The 17,326-nt window shown below is 20.4% G+C and overlaps 1 pseudogene; it reads left to right on the top strand.

Annotated features, from left to right (window-relative positions):
- Positions 1–7,112: 7,112 nt before the first annotated feature.
- Positions 7,113–11,506, top strand: LOC122719570 (annotated as a pseudogene).
- Positions 11,507–17,326: the final 5,820 nt, after the last annotated feature.

Below are 17,326 nucleotides of genomic sequence, written 5' to 3'. Positions count from 1 at the left end.
GAAAGTATTCTATGATTTATATATTGTAATTAAATATTTCTTAATTTCGAATTTAATGGTTAAATTATATGTATTTATACTTAATTTATAATTTTCATAAGTTTATAATAATAAATTCTAGCAAGATCATTCGATTAATATTATTTTTTAAAAATTTAGTCTATTTAAATATTAAAATATTGGTTGGCCAAAAAATTAATACTTTTTAAAATATAAGTAAAAAGCGATTTTTTTTATGAAAGGAATTATTAATTATTTAATAATATCTATTTAATGTCCATTTTAATTTATAATCATTTTCGGATAATTTCATAATCCTACCTTTGTAAAACTGCTTATACTTATAATTCTTCTAGACTCTAATTTTTATTAATTTCGTTTTTATTAAGAAAACAAGAAAAAGATTTTTCTGTTAGAATTGTTTATCTAGATAATTGTTTAGGTCTAGACAATTCGCGAGTTGTATGCAAACTTTTTTTCCTACTTTTAGAATTTTTTCGCCATATTTTTATAGAGGAAGGCGAGAGAATTAGTTTATATTATATTTATATTTATAGTCACGCGAACTAAAACATGATAAAGGAATAATCAATCATGTGAGAACAGGCACATGGAATAAATAGGATACAAAAGAAATTGCCCAGGCTTGATATAGATTCCTACTTCCTTCTTAACCTTTTTCATAAGAATAAGGAGAGGAATCGTATGAGGCTCTCAAGTTGCCACTTTAGATTTTAAATGTTATAATTATAATTATAATTTTATAATTATAATTGTAATTATAAAATTTCGAACTTTTTGAAATCATAACGAAATCATAATCATGAATAACGAAAACAAGATCTTTGAAGATTATATATTTTAATAAATAATGATTTAGAAAAAAAAGATTTAAAAATGCGAAAAAAAATATAAATTCTCAAAAATAATTTTTGTATTACATGAAAGTAATATATCTATAGTATGTTTGATTTGAATTTCTATATACAATTATTTCTGTAAGTATCCAAAATATAAAAAATATTTTAAATGAAAATTGATATTAATTGAAATATCACTGATATGATAATTTAATTTTAAGATGATTTTTGAAGAAACAACTAAGTTTTTAAATGAAATTTTGTATTTGCTATTGTATATTCTTGTAACTAAGATCAATAGATTTTATATATATATAATATTTCAAAATATATATATATATTTAATATACATATTACATATACATATACATATACATATACATATTACATATGTATTTTACATAAGCCAAATTTAAGAAAGTTATTTAAAAGAATATGCGAATATTTTTATCCATTATTATACTACCACAAGAAGTGTACTTGATTAGATTTTTTATATTATTATGTTTTTAAAGAATCAATTTTATATAGGTATACATACGTTTGTCCCTTATATTCTTTATTATTAAGAATATATTTCCTTAATCTTTATTAAAATTCATTTTTCATACACGAATATAATACTGTTGTTTGAGAAAGTGAGAAAAATATGTTTATATGATTTTCCATCAAAAAAATTTTTTTTATCGGAATGTTTTAAAAAGATAAACTTTCTTTCTATAAGATATTAATATATAGGATGTTATATCAAAGAATCGTTCCAATAAATGAATGTATACATATAAATAAAGTTATAGTTTTATATGATAGAATATTTAGAAAGAAAGGAGAAAGATCGCAAATATAACATTTTAATTTTAAGAATTTATTAGTTTTCAAGATATTAATTAAAAATTTTCATTAATTGTTAAAGGCTAAATCAAGACTTGTAAAGTCTTGATAGCTTAGATAGCTTATATTTTATTTAATATTAAATTTAATTAAAAAATGAATTTATAACTAAAATAAATAAATTAAGAATTATTAATAATTATAATTATTTATATAAAATAAATACAAAATCATTTGATTGCTATTATTTGTGGAATTAAATTCATTAGAAATAAATTATTATATACTATAATTAATTTAAAAAATCAACTATTTAATCAGACATTTAATGAATTTCAAAAAATAATTAAAATAAAAATTAATTTTACTTTGACAAACTAATATTATAAATTTAACTAATTTTTTATTTTATTTTATTAATTCAATTTAAAAAATAATTAAAGAAAGTTGATTCAATTATAATTGGTATAAATCTATAATTTATTCCACAAATTTCAGAATATTGACCAAAAAAAATTCCAATTTTCTAATTAAGTTTAATTGATTAATTCGACCTGAAATCAATTTAATTCTTAATAAAGGAATGAGTTTATGAATGAATTGCATCAATTGTATAAAAGTATATATGTATATATAGTAATTAAACGAATGCAATATTCAAAGTTATTAAGTTGGACTATAATATTAATATTTATTAATATTAATTATAATTTTAATATTAAATTTATATAATTGTAATTAATTAAATTGTAATATTAATTATATTATTATATATAAAAACTGCGTATATACGTTACAAATATATAGAATGATAAAGATTATTAGATTTATTATTTATTTATTTAGATTTTATTGTTAGAATTCGGACAGAAAAAGGATAACTCAATGATTTATAATTATATTCAAATATTTTTTTCAACATATATGCTTGGATTTGTTCGTGTTCGGTTGGTGCGGCAGCATGTAACCAACCATGTTATTGTCGCGACTATGTGCTCCGTGATTAACCAGTATTTTTTATTAATAATTTGTTAAGTCATAATATTTTTGCAAAAGAAAATATTGCTTAAAATTATTTCAGAAATCTATATATCATTTAACAGATGTTACCATATATTTGAGACACTCTATATATCTTAATTGCCTGCTGTCGCCATATGTTTATAGAAACAATAGAGGTAATTGCATATAAAGTTATTAGTAATTCCACATATACAGTTACATATAAGAAAAATTCTATATATCAATTTTCATGTATTATTTTTTTTTTTTGCAAATATTTCGAAAACTAAGATCGAATAATAATTATATGATATTAGTAATAATATATAAAGAGAAAAGATATTCAAAATGTTGATTTCTATGATATATTTAAAAATAATCGAAATCATGAAGATTATTTTCATTCCAGTATTATATATTATATAATAATATATAGTAATTACGAATAAAGAAAAAATATAATTTTTAATTTTTTTTTTAATAACATACTTTAAAGAATTCAAAAATTAAAAATAAAAATTCAAAAAATTTAAATTTTAATTGAATAAGAAAAATCGGAAAAAAGATAATTGATTTTAAAAATACAAAAATTAGAAATGATTAATTTTTCTTTTTAAAAATATATATTTCTTTTAAAAATATATATTACTTATTATATAATAATTAAATTTAATTAATCAATAATAATTATTGATAAAAAAAATATAGGTTGTATTTATTATTGAAAATTTCGAAGAATTTCACTTATTTGGATCTTTTTTGTTGCTATTTCGTCAAATTATCTTAGACAAAAATTGTCATTATTTTATAGATTTTTATATATTTATAAATTAAATATATTGTATTTATTTTTAAATATATTGTATTATATTTTTATTTTATTTATTGTATTTAAGATATATACTTTCTATTATTATTTATATATACTTTTTATTCAATTCTAGAATATTTATAATTTCTCTCAGAATTAATATTCAGAATTTTGCCATAATTAGATAACGATGCGAATGATATGAAAATTATGGATTATGAAAACATATTACATGATTGCTTTACTCTTATATTTAATTTGTTGTATTATATAATGGAGTGTATTATATAATGTATTATATAATTGTTATATTATATATTGTATTATAAAATTGGAAAATTGGAATTAGAAAAATTTTTATTTTTTTTAATGTAATAAATTGATATATTAATAGTAAGACTATATTTTGATAAAGAAGAAAGAAATAGGAAACCAAATATAAAATTTTAATATGAGTATTTGTTAATTTCTTAATATTAATGAAAATCTTTCGATAATATATATACATTGTATACTTTTTATATTACCTATATTTTATGCTTATATGCTTTCGTCATAATGTGTACATCAATATGCGACTTTTACTTATCTCTTTCTACAAATACATTGTAATGCTGGCATAAAAAATATAAAACAGATGAACTATACCATTATCATATATGCATATTGCAACTTTGATTATCCTAATTTCGATCATTCTAATTTCAATCGTTCAAATATTTTATATTTTATTTTTGCATAAAGCTCTTTATTAATAAAGCAATATTAATTTCATTAATTAATTAATTTATTATACATTTTATGCATATATATATAAATTACGATTACCATGATATATTTATAAAAATAATAGATAAACAGTAATTAAATATTGATACATATGCTATCATATGCATATAGATATACGCATAAATAGCATTCAAAATATAGTAACGAAAGATTTTTAATATTTAAGAAACTAATAAATACCCAATAGTTAAAATTTAATGGTATTATAATATTTTATTCATAATTGGCAGTAACAAAATGAAAAATCTTTATGCATATATGACTATTTGATGACATTTTATTTATATTTGGCAACAATATATTAAAAAACTTTTTTTTTTCCATTTCAAATCTGTTCTTTCTTCTTTTCGAAGAGCGATAAAATATTTTTAATGTCGTTTATTTCAAAGTTTATTTCATGTGATATATAATTTCATGTAATGTATAATTTTATATAGTTTATATTTTTTAATATAATTGATTGTATATTATCTCTTTAATAAGATTTATGTTATTGTACTGTCTTCATTTATGTTTGCTTGTTATATTCTAACTTTCTAAATTTCAATTAAATTTAATAAAATTGTTATGTTTTCTATAATTATTTTAAGGAAATTATTCATATATTATTTTTCTGTGTTATTGTTATTTGTTCATTCTTTACTTTAGCTTCTAATGTAATTTCTTTTAAATTATCAATTTCGTGAATTCGTCACATCATCCATATGTTGTTAAATATATATGAATATATATGAATATATATATATATATATATATATATATATATATATATTTAAGAAATTGTTGCACCGATTAAGATATTATAAGAAAAAATTGATTGATGATATTTTTGACGATATATATTAAAATCAAGATGATCGGAGTTATAATATATATTCCTTTATAATATATATTAATCGAAATTTATATAAAACATGTTCACATCTAAAAATGCAATTAAAAGATATTTGTTATAAAATATTACATTTTCTTTATATAAAAAATCACATAATCTCGATTAAAAGATACATAAATCTCGATTTTATTTTAATTCGAATCGAATCGAAATATATTGTGTGACCACGAAGCAATTTAAACATTGATCGAAATATTATCTTTTTGAATTCTTCTCAAAGCATTCATATTGATTATATAATATTTATGCAATCATATCTCTTATTTATCAAAATTTCAATAAATAATAAGTTTTTTAATTTACTATTCATGAACAAGGAACGCTCAAATTAGATTTTATTTTTGAAGTCGAAATAAAATATGAAATCCCAAAAACCTAAACGATAATATATTTATTCATATAAATAAATATCTTACTTATAGCAGATAAATGCACTTATTATCATAAGTCTATGTATAGACATTCAATTGAAATAATATCTTAAAATCATTTCTTGCATTATTATTACCTAGTATTTTTCTTTAAAAATAGTTAACGTACAGAGAATTAAAAAGTTGTTCTGTTTTTTAAAAACAATATAATGATTTATATAATTTTTTATAGCTGTATTTTTTTTTAATTTTTAAAGTGACTTTTAATTTTAAATAAAATGCATAAATTTTTTATATCGTGTAAATAATCCAAATTAATTTATATTGCTATATGCTATATGTATATGCTATATAATGAAATTAGGAATTTTTTTATAATCAGAAATGAAATAAAAAATTCAATCATTTGATAATTTTAATATTCTATTCATCAATTTGTCTTATTGATAGTTTCATAACATATTTCAAATATTATTTTTCAAATATTTCATTTATAATAAACGCGTTTTTAATGTTTATTATAACTTATTTTTTCTTCAATTAAATAAGAAAACATGGTTTAAATATTATTTATATTTAATTTTATATAATTAAATATAAATATAATTTATATTTGATATTTATATTTAAATATTAAATACTTTAAATAAATATTCTAAATTAAGAATTTCAAAATATATAAAATGTATAAAACAGTTTTTACGAAATTATACATTAAATGATTGTATGGATAATAAAGACAAACATAATTGTGATAATTAGTAGATAATTCATTAATTAAATTTTCATTAAATCATTAAAAATTTGAAAGATAATTGTATATTAAATTGTATATTTGATACGTCCATGAATTTTTATTAATAAGACAATTATATTAATTACAGTAATCAATACAGTAAAAATGATTGAATTATTTGTCTTATTTTATACGATATGGAAGCTTATTTATATTATATGCTTAAATTTATTTTGAAATAAATTTTCATATAATAATAAAAAAATTTATAGCGTTTTATTTAAAATATTGAAGCTTAGGTTTAAATTTTTATTGAGATAATTATATAAAATCTTTTCTAATATATTTTAATCATAGAATGATAAGAAAAATATATTCTTTCTTTTATATAGTTATCAAAAAATTATTTAAAATATTGAATCTATAATATTTCAAACCCATTAAAATTTATAGAAAAACAATGTATTGATAAATATTCTTGTTCTACTAAAAAAAAAAAAAAATAATTAACGTTAGATGTTATTTTAAAAATTTATTTTAAAATTGTATTTCACATAAAATAATACTTTTTTCAATTTCATTATTTTTAAAGCAAAATAATACTTTAAATAATATAAATGCATTTTTAATAAGAATTCTTCAAGATTATATATATTATTAGATTATAAACAACTACTAGTATATATCATAAACAGATACTATATATATATATGTAGTATAATCTTATCATAAATATAATATATATATATATATTTATGATAAGAAATTGCAATATAAATGTAATGTATGATATAATCTCACATTCTGTTTTATATTTTGATAGTCTATGGTCACTTACAATACAACATAAGTGTCTTTTTTTATATAAGATTCTGAAAATTTTTTATTATAATTTAGAAGAGTTTCAATTTTATTTATCATCTTTTATTGGAGAGTAAAAGAAGTAAGAGTTCAACTATTTAGACGATTTTGTATATTGTTTAAATATATATTAAATAAATAAATAATAAATTATTAATAATTATAAATAAATTAAATAATTTCAGAAATCGTTACATATTATTTTAAAAATCTGCATTTTTTCTTGCAAAATATAAATTTTTCTAATTTTAATTTTATCGTTATATACATATACATCTGTTTGTAAAATATTTAAATATGGATAAATATAAATGATAGTTACAAAAAATTTTTTTTCTGTATCTTGTGGATTATTTCTAAATTTAAATTCATAATACATATCGTGTAATAATAATAATAGAATATTTAAAAAAATATATATTCAGAATTTGTGATTATATAATAAAGAAAATGTTTTATACAAAAAACAAAGAAATATTTTTTATTAGGTTTATAATGTGCATTTTGTATTTTTTTTATTTATCTTATTCATCATACTTTAAAGCAAAAATCATCTCATCTGAATATTTTAGATATGTATAGAAATCAATTATTTTCTTTTTCTCAAAATTTATGATTATTTTTTGCTGTTCTTCATATATTCTAATACTATAAATCTATAAAGATTTAAGATATAGATATGTAGATATAATTTTTTTAATTGTTTAAATATCTATTAAATTTATTAAATATAAATAGTTAAATATTAATAATAATAATTGTAGCTGAAATTATTTCTTTTATCTATTTATTAATATTTCTTTATTACTGTAATTAATGTAATTGTCTTATTAATAAAAATTCATGGACGTATCAAATATACAATTTAATATACAATTATCTTTCAAATTTTATCAAATATATGACGTACAATATCGCAACTTCAAGTCACGTCTCTCACTTCGTTATAAGTAGTAGTGGGATATTTGATAATTTCTTTCGATTTAACAATCAATATGAAAAAAATGTTTTCACAAATATTTTTTTGATGATTTCAAATGATTTATTAACGGAAAAAAGAAACATATTTATATTTCTTTTCAAGGTATTAACAATTGCCTCTGTTGCTAATAACAATAATCTTTTTTTCGAAAACTATATATGTACTATGTACTATTATTATTATGATATTAGCTATACCATTCATATAGCTAAATTGATAGTCGTTGAGAGCAATCGTTGCGTAATTTGTTTTTTCTTGAATTTGTTTATTTGAAAGTAAATAAGATACTTATTTTATTCTCGCAAATTTTCTCAATAAATAGATATGTCATTTTACTTATTGAAAATCATATATAATTTTCAAAAATATCATTTATAATTTTGTGCATTATAAATTTATAATAATCATTTAAATAATTCTTGAAAATAATTTATTAATTATTTATTAATTTTAATATATATATTTTATAAGAAAACTTTGCTATAAGAAAGATTTCGCTAACTTATATTACTTATAACAATTATTGCTTTACACAATATAAAATTCATTTTTATAATATGTTCTTTTAAAATTTCAGATTGTTTCGTAATTGTGTCTGTGATTGTATTTAAATATTAATTATGATTTTCCATTATAATAAATCTTTTTTCATACTTTATAAAATATAAATATTAAAATATAAAAAATAAATTTATAAAATATAATTTTACAAAATTATTATTTTCTATTCCATCAATTAATCTTGAATGAATGTGCATTTTTTTTTATTTTGAGTATTTCACTAAATTAAAATATTATTTAATCTGATTGAACTACAGTCAGAAATTATCATTATTCTTTACGTTACTAAAATTAAGTTACTAAAATTAATGATAAACATAAAAAATATTATGAATATGTAAACTATAATGAGTTATGTATAGAACAATTTTTTTTATTAATAAAATATCATTTTGAAAAGTGAAATCAATTCTTTAAGTTTTATTATTATTATTATTATTTTTTTTTTTTAGATATAATTTTGTAATGATGCAGAATAAAGTAAATGACATATGCAATATATTTTTGAATTTACATTAAAAAAGCAAAACTTGCTATAAAATATGCAAAATTTACAAATATAAAATAAAATAAAATCTTATATTTGGAAGCGTTAGCCATTAAAATAAATTTTTGTCAAAATCTTATCTTCTTTCTTCCCATTTTCTTTTTATAAAAATTTATCTATTTATAAATATCATAAATATTTGCAATCTACAAATTATATGTATACAGATTTTATTATAGATACAAATAGATATCACATTAGTAAAATTAATAAATACTATATAGATAAATATAATAAAATATATAATAATATAATAAAATATATAAATTTTTACCATATAATAAAAACTAATTAAAAATAAAGATTTTATTTAATATTTTATTGAAAATAAAGCCTATATAATCAATAAAATGAATATTAGGTATATCTTCATAATTTATAATAAACATTAATATCTTACTGTTTATTTAAAGTTATTAATTTTTTTATTTTATAGTTCAGATAACTAGAATTGTTGTAAAAAAATATATTAACAATTGACTTCAACAATTAACTTCAGAATTTATTTTTAGAAAATAAAATTCTTTAAATGAAAATAAATTATTTAAACTAAAAAAGTAATCAGAAATTAATAATATTTTTTATATTTATTAATTTATTATATTTGATAAAAACAATATTAATAAACAAAATTTTATAATAATAAAAATATCAAATTACTGCCATATATTTATTCGTTAAAAATATTTGTTCAAGCAGAAATATTTCCTCTATTTTCAATAATTCAAAAATTCATTTAAAAAAAAAAAAACATTCACTAATAAAAATAAAAAAAAAATCATCATAAAAAATACAAAAATAGAAAATAATATTATTTTTGACACATAATATGAAAACTACTTTTATTTTTAAAATTAAACATCTGAAATTATAGAATTTTATTTATGACAAAAAAAATATTATTCATATTTTTAATTGTAAAATTTTGGTTAAATACTTAATTTAGATATACAACATCTACATTTACAACATTTACATCTTTATAATTTATATATTTTCGAAAATTATGAAATATCTCTTTTATGTCATAAATTCGATAAATCGATTTTGTATTGATAAATCAATTAATTTTATATCTTTTATAATGATTTTAAATTTTTTAACTTTTTTTTTTTACATTCTTCTTTTCGTTTTTTGGTTGAAATCTAAAATTATAGGGTGACTTACGAACATAAGATTTATATATAAAAAGAAAGAAAAAATATCAAAATGCCTACAATAACAAGTAAAGACAAAAAGCAATTAACAGGGACAGTACTTGAAGGAATTAAATCTGGAAGCGTTATGCAAACTAGATTTAAATTGATTCCTGATGCTCATTTGAATGCAGAAACAGTCGCCGGTATTCGAGATATGAATCTCGGTAGAGTACGAGATGGAAAAAGTGTTGGTAAGTTTATAGAGAATATATCTAACTTAAAAAAAAAAATTAATTTTGAAATTATACATTTCTATAGGCGCACCTACTATTCGTTTCGATACCGGACAAAAATCAGCACCGTATATTAATATCAATCTAAAAGCCTAGAGCATCAGATCCACATATTCAAGTTTCAGAAGGAGTGATAGAGAGAGCTAAAATTATCAATAAAACCTTAAAATATGTTGGTACGAGTTTAACAGTGGCTGCGGTAATAGTTGATTCCTACCGTATTGGTTATACATTTAAAGATGATTTGTATATTCGCGATAACGCAAAAAAAATAATATTGGAATTAGAGAAAACTATTGAAAAACTAAAAAAAACACTTAAGAAAACACTGAAACTAATTCAAGCAAAACACAAGAAATAAGAAATGCTATTAAACATATAAAAGAGATTTTGAAAGATGTAAAACATACAAGAAAAGTCCCGGTTAAAACGATTAAAACAGTTTCAAGTACTGCCGGAGGTTGGCTTGTCGGTGTAATATATGGCTTTGGTGGAACTGGTAATATATGGCTATGGTAATATATGTAATATATGGCTTTTTATAGACTGGTACAGAAACAGACACTATGATTGGAACTATATGTGGTGGCCCAGTTGGTACAGCGATTGCAATTATTCGTGGAATCGGAGGTGGAATTATAAGTGGTTTTGTAGGTAATATAAAGGTGGCTAATAAAGGTGGTGAAATTTTAGCTAAAGAAGGATTGAAATTAATTGATGAAGATTAATTAAGATTTATGATTAAACAAATTTTATATTTTGAATTATTATGTTTCTTCTAAACTTTCTAAAAAAAACTATAATCTATAAAAATTTTTATAATAATTTTATAATAATATGAATATATATATGAATAAGTAATATTTCGTATATATATGAATAAGTATTTTTTGATCAATTTAACCATTATTATATTCTACTATTATAATGTATTTGTAATAAAAAATAATGGCGTTACAAATAACGTTGAAATGATAGCGATATCAGTCTTACATTTATTGTTGCGATCTGACCAAGACAGATTTATAATATTCTGTTTATTTAACAACGCGCGGATTATAATAATTTCAGAAAGAAATTTATAATAAACTTACGATTAATCAACAGTTTGAGAAACTTTTTCGTTTTTTCTGCTTTTGTTCTTTTTCTTTTCTATTTTCTTGCCAAATTCGGTTTGAATATTTACATGCATCTAATTGTAAAAATTCTAGACGATGATTCTAGACGGATCTTATCTTATCGACTAAGTAATTGTACTTTACTTATCGAATTCTGGCGACGAGATTCCGTAATATCAGGATTATTCAGAATATACAATGAGTTTGTCAAAAATATCGAAGTTGGATATCTAATAGTATTATTATCGTCATAATTTCAATTATTATAATTTCGATTGTTCAAGAATTGTTTTCAGAATTATTGGACATTATTTCCTCTATTACTAAAAATGGTTCAATTCTTTTGCTATGAATTTCCGCAACAGAAGAATATGTGATATTATTTTATTCCTATTGCCATTGCTAGATTAGGCAAAAGCACGTCATGTGATACAATGTGACACTTGACTTGCGAAAGCTTGAAACTTCATTATGCAGTTTATTATTCCAATTAATTATTTTATACATCCTAAAAAAAATAAAATTTGAATAAATGAGGTTAAATCTGTCAAAAAGTTATAAATACTAGCAATGAAAAAGTAAATGAAAAATAAAAATGCAAGAAAAGCTCATTACAGATTGCCTTATATATATATATATATTGACACATTGGATATCTTGAATATGAAATGATTTAGAATTAAAAAAGTTCTTATGAATCAAAAATGAATAATATTTATATCCTAAATTGTTAAAATCAAAATCAAGAGTTATGAAACGGCTAGACAACTTCAATAGCTCCAGCATTTTAATAATAATATTATTATAAATTATATTATTATTAATAATTATGTATATTATATTAATATAAATTCTTAACGAATCTTTAAGATCCTCATTAGCAATCGAAACTGATATAAGATATAACATCGATAATCACTTCACAAATTATATGTGCACCAAATGTCTTACGATGGATCATCATAGAAACAATTGTAAAGATTTTGGGCCTCCATGCGTCGCGAATAACTTCCCTCCAATGTCATTATTGGTTCTTCTAACCCTTTTTTAGTTTGCATTTCTATGCAAAATAATGATTGAAGGAAAATTTAAGTAACTGCAACAGTCTTCCTCTAGATCAGATAGCATTTAGTCAATCATAAATAGAGTCGATTATTATTAGTTCATTCAAAGATCATAATACAAACAATTATACATCCATGAATAATTCTTCAAACGATATTAAATTCAAGTATCTCATTTTGTGCAATTCAGTCTCATTTAATTGAACTTTAATACTATATTCATAATCAAATAAGAATATAAAAATTTTTTTCTATTTGCTACTGTTTTTCATTATCATTTTTTATATTTCTCAAATATTATATTTGATTATTCTTAATAACATACAATAATATAATAATAATATTATTTCATTTCATTCTTGCAACAAAATAAGTTAATAAAAGATTGATACTTATATAGTTTTTTTGCATTAATAAATATAGTTTCGTTGATATATTTATATATCCGTATATATTTTATTAATATTAATAAGAGATTTTTTGTTTTGATACTTACATGGCTTCTTTTATTTGAATAACTAGTTTCGTCAATATATTTATATGTGTTGACTGGGCAGTGAAAACAATAAATAAAAATGTACGGGTTTAGCTGAATGAAAATATTTAATTATACGTGATTGCGCGTATCTGTTTACAAAACATTTGAAGTATGTATATCGAAGAGAAACAAATAGCTACCAACTGAATGAAATAGTAATGTTGCTGGCAACATTCAATAATGAAATCACATATAAAATTTCAGTAAACTTTAAATTCTATAACAATATGTTTATATATTTTTTATTAATCTATTAAAAAATATTATCATTTAGAAATAAATAATATCATGCACACATTATTAAAAGAATATATAATCTTAATTGTACTTATTTGGTATTCTTTTTTCATATTTTTTAAATTGTATATTTTAATTGTATATTTTAAATTGTATATTTTGAATAATAAGAAAAACAATGAATTTTTTTCATTTTTTGATAAAAATATATAATAACAAAATCATTGCGTGATTCGTATGAATATTTAAGAGCTAATGATAACGCTGATTCTTCACTCATAATTAGACAGAAAATAAAAATTAAACAATATATATAATATAATATTTATTGTGTTTATAAATCATAATTTTATTCGTCGTATTAGTGTTATTTTTTCATATAATAAAGTAGAATATTTAAGTTTTTATTCAAATAATCTTCAAAAAATCTTCTTATAAAAGCTTAAAATAAATGGAATTATTCGTAAATAATGAATAATTTTTTATGTGAAAAATTCTTTCAAATAAATATATATTATTCAATATTGGAAAGAAGTTTCGCCGAATCGTAGAGAATAAAAGAAGTCTTTTGTTAAAAGTATTTTCAAAATTATTAATTATTTTGATATAATAAATATTATGTTCAATTTATTTATGTATATTATATAATATACATTACATTATATGTATACTATACTATTTCCTTAACTATGTCGTATTGGATTAATATATATGTTTATGTTACAAATGAGAATGTTAAAAAACGTTTCTTTACCATTCCGATAAATTCATCTGTTTTCTTTCTAGCAGTGAATGTTCTTAGATATATTATCATCAAGGATTTAAAAATCTAAATCAATCACGTATTTTTGATTTCAAAATCAGCGAAAAATAAAGATAGAATATAAGATTAATAACTCTTGATGCCATAAGTCATCAAAATAGAAAATAATTAAAAATAATAATTAAAACAGAAAATAAAATTTTTGGATTTATTATTTTATAAATTATATTAATGTATGGTGATGTAGGTAAAATAACATCAACAAGCAAAAATTGTAAATTATATTTATTAAAATCTGTTTTTCTTTTTCGTTTTAGTTCGAAAGATATTATGTCATATTCTTACTTATTTTACTATTATTATTTAATATAAATATAAGATTATTATCCTGATGTTTATGTATATATTTTCTTGGAATTATAAATAAAATAATATTTTAATAAATTTTTTTTGAACAATATTATAGATTTCTAAATAAAATATAATTAATAAATAAAAATAAAAAATATTAAATATTAAAATATTAAAATATTTATAATAAATAATAAATAAAAAATAAATAATATTTAATTATTTTTCTTGAAATAAAATCATGATTCGGTATATAAAATTGTTATTTACAAATAAATCTAAAATTAAAATTAAAATATTTATAAAATTAAAATAAAAATTAAAATTATTTAACTTTATCCTACATTATTCAATATATATCCTATATATTATATATAATCATTAAGCGAATTTTTTAGTGATTATGCTTGAAATTAAATTTAAATAAATATTGATTGATTGCGCCCACCGCTGATTAAACAAGCCATTTTTCCGAATTCAAGGGCGACAAGACATCCGCTTTCTTTCGTAGGGAGAAGTACATTATACAATACTAGGCGGACTAAGCCAATATGGGATATTATCTTCGTGAATGGCGCTATCATTTTGATAATGCACTAGTTGTCATTCAGATAAGCCGAGATAGACTAATCTGCTTCTCTTGATTGTTATTTAGATCCGATAATAATTCATTATTTTTGTGGTGTTTTTACAGGACAGGATCTTGCCGTTAGCTGTTTGATAATGCTAGCGATTTTTACGCAGAGATATCATCTGTTTTAAAAAATATATATATAAATATATTTGCATATCTCTATCTATTGTAGAGGAGAAAGTTTTAATCTTGTATTATTATCAGATTATTTTCTTGCACAATATTGACCTATGCCACTTGTTTCTGTGTCATAATTATTATAAGTATTCTTTGTTCAACGTTGTTAGAAATGCTGGAATATTTGCTGAATTAGTTGATATTGTCCAAAATGATTCATTTTGATTTCTCGCAAATTTCTAATATTGCAGTCAATATATTAATCGAAAAAATGGTCTGGAGTCAAAAGATTCAAATGACCATAGGCATCAGATGACAAAAGATTAAAGGTCAATAATTCAAGACTCTATTTGCATACGCATTTGTGTATATAGTTCTTCGAACTTTAATTTCTGTTCAACATATTGTTCTGTGCCAACAATACGACGAAGGTGATATTTAGTAGATTTTACCGCATTCTACCATAACTCATCAAAATGTGACGCATACGCAGATTCGAGTGTCATTCTATATTCGGGTATATTCTTCTAATGTATCTAACAACTTTGTATTATATTCTTTACTCTTCAAAAATATGCCTAGTTTATGGAAATCATTTCGCGCGCCTATAAAATTCGTTTCGTTATCTGAAAATATTGTTTCGCATAATACTATGAACTATGAATCTATGCAGATAATTTAAAAATGTCTCTCTGGAGAGATCCACAGCTAATTCTAAGTGTATGATTTTCAATGATCTATTCTAATTCTAATACTAAATGATCAAGAATGCATATAAGTGCATATAAGATTTCACTACGCCCTTGCTATAGATTCTCTCACATTTAGGAATGCATAATCGAGACTGCAAGTAGAAAACGGCTGCAGATAACTGACCCATTACACATATCATTATGATCTTAAAGCACTTTATGCATTTTTTTATGATTTTGATCGAGGATTTGGAGGCTATGAACCAATATCACTTCTGCAATAATGCTTGGATAATAATACAGGATAACAAGATGCCTTTTCTGAAGGACGCATTTATCAATCTACTATAACTTTCAATCTATATAACTTTATCTTTATTTAAAAATATATTTAATGGAAATAATTTACTATATTTTGACAGCGTTTTATCTATTCTTAGAGACGATAATTCGGTTGAAAAGGATTTCTTTTGAGTTCTCTCTAATATAAGCGGCGTTCTAATATTTTGCGAGCTTTAACAATCAAATTACTAAATTCTCTCTGATTTTTCGAATCTTTATTGTTTTTATGTGCGAATTCTTATTAATTCTAACACAATAAGCTGTAATAAAGCAGACGCATAAAGTATCTCTGCAATACATCGTTTTCTTTTCCACAACATGTTAATTTTTACCTCTCTTTTTACCTCTGGTATAGTTGTCGATTTATTTGCTGAAATTGATCACTCATAAACACTTTCTGCTAATCAAAAAGGCCCTAATCACAGGGCATTAATTTGCAGAAATTGAGAATACACACCGCGAGATATAAGAACGGATTCTTGTATGAAATTATATGACGCCATGTCCGATAATGACATGCGTCTTCTTTTCCGCAATCTTATTAGCCACGAAGGTTTTCTATTAGTTGAATGAATCGTTTATCCATGCAAGCACAATAGTGGAATTTGACTAATAATATTCTGACTACACTGTCTGAAATCAGTGTGGCTTTAATCTTCGACATTAATTGCATAAATAAGAATGCACTACAAATCTCTAATTGAGAAAGAAATTATGAAAGAAATTGATTTGAGTGGAGTCATTCTAGATTTCGCATAGAGTAGCTATACTTCTTATTTATCTGCTCATATT

The sequence above is a fragment of the Apis laboriosa genome, unplaced genomic scaffold, assembly GCF_014066325.1.
Source record: "Apis laboriosa isolate Shangri-la unplaced genomic scaffold, ASM1406632v1 scaffold84_cov144, whole genome shotgun sequence".
NCBI lineage: Eukaryota > Metazoa > Arthropoda > Insecta > Hymenoptera > Apidae > Apis > Apis laboriosa.
This window is presented reverse-complemented; position numbering and strand designations above follow the sequence as displayed.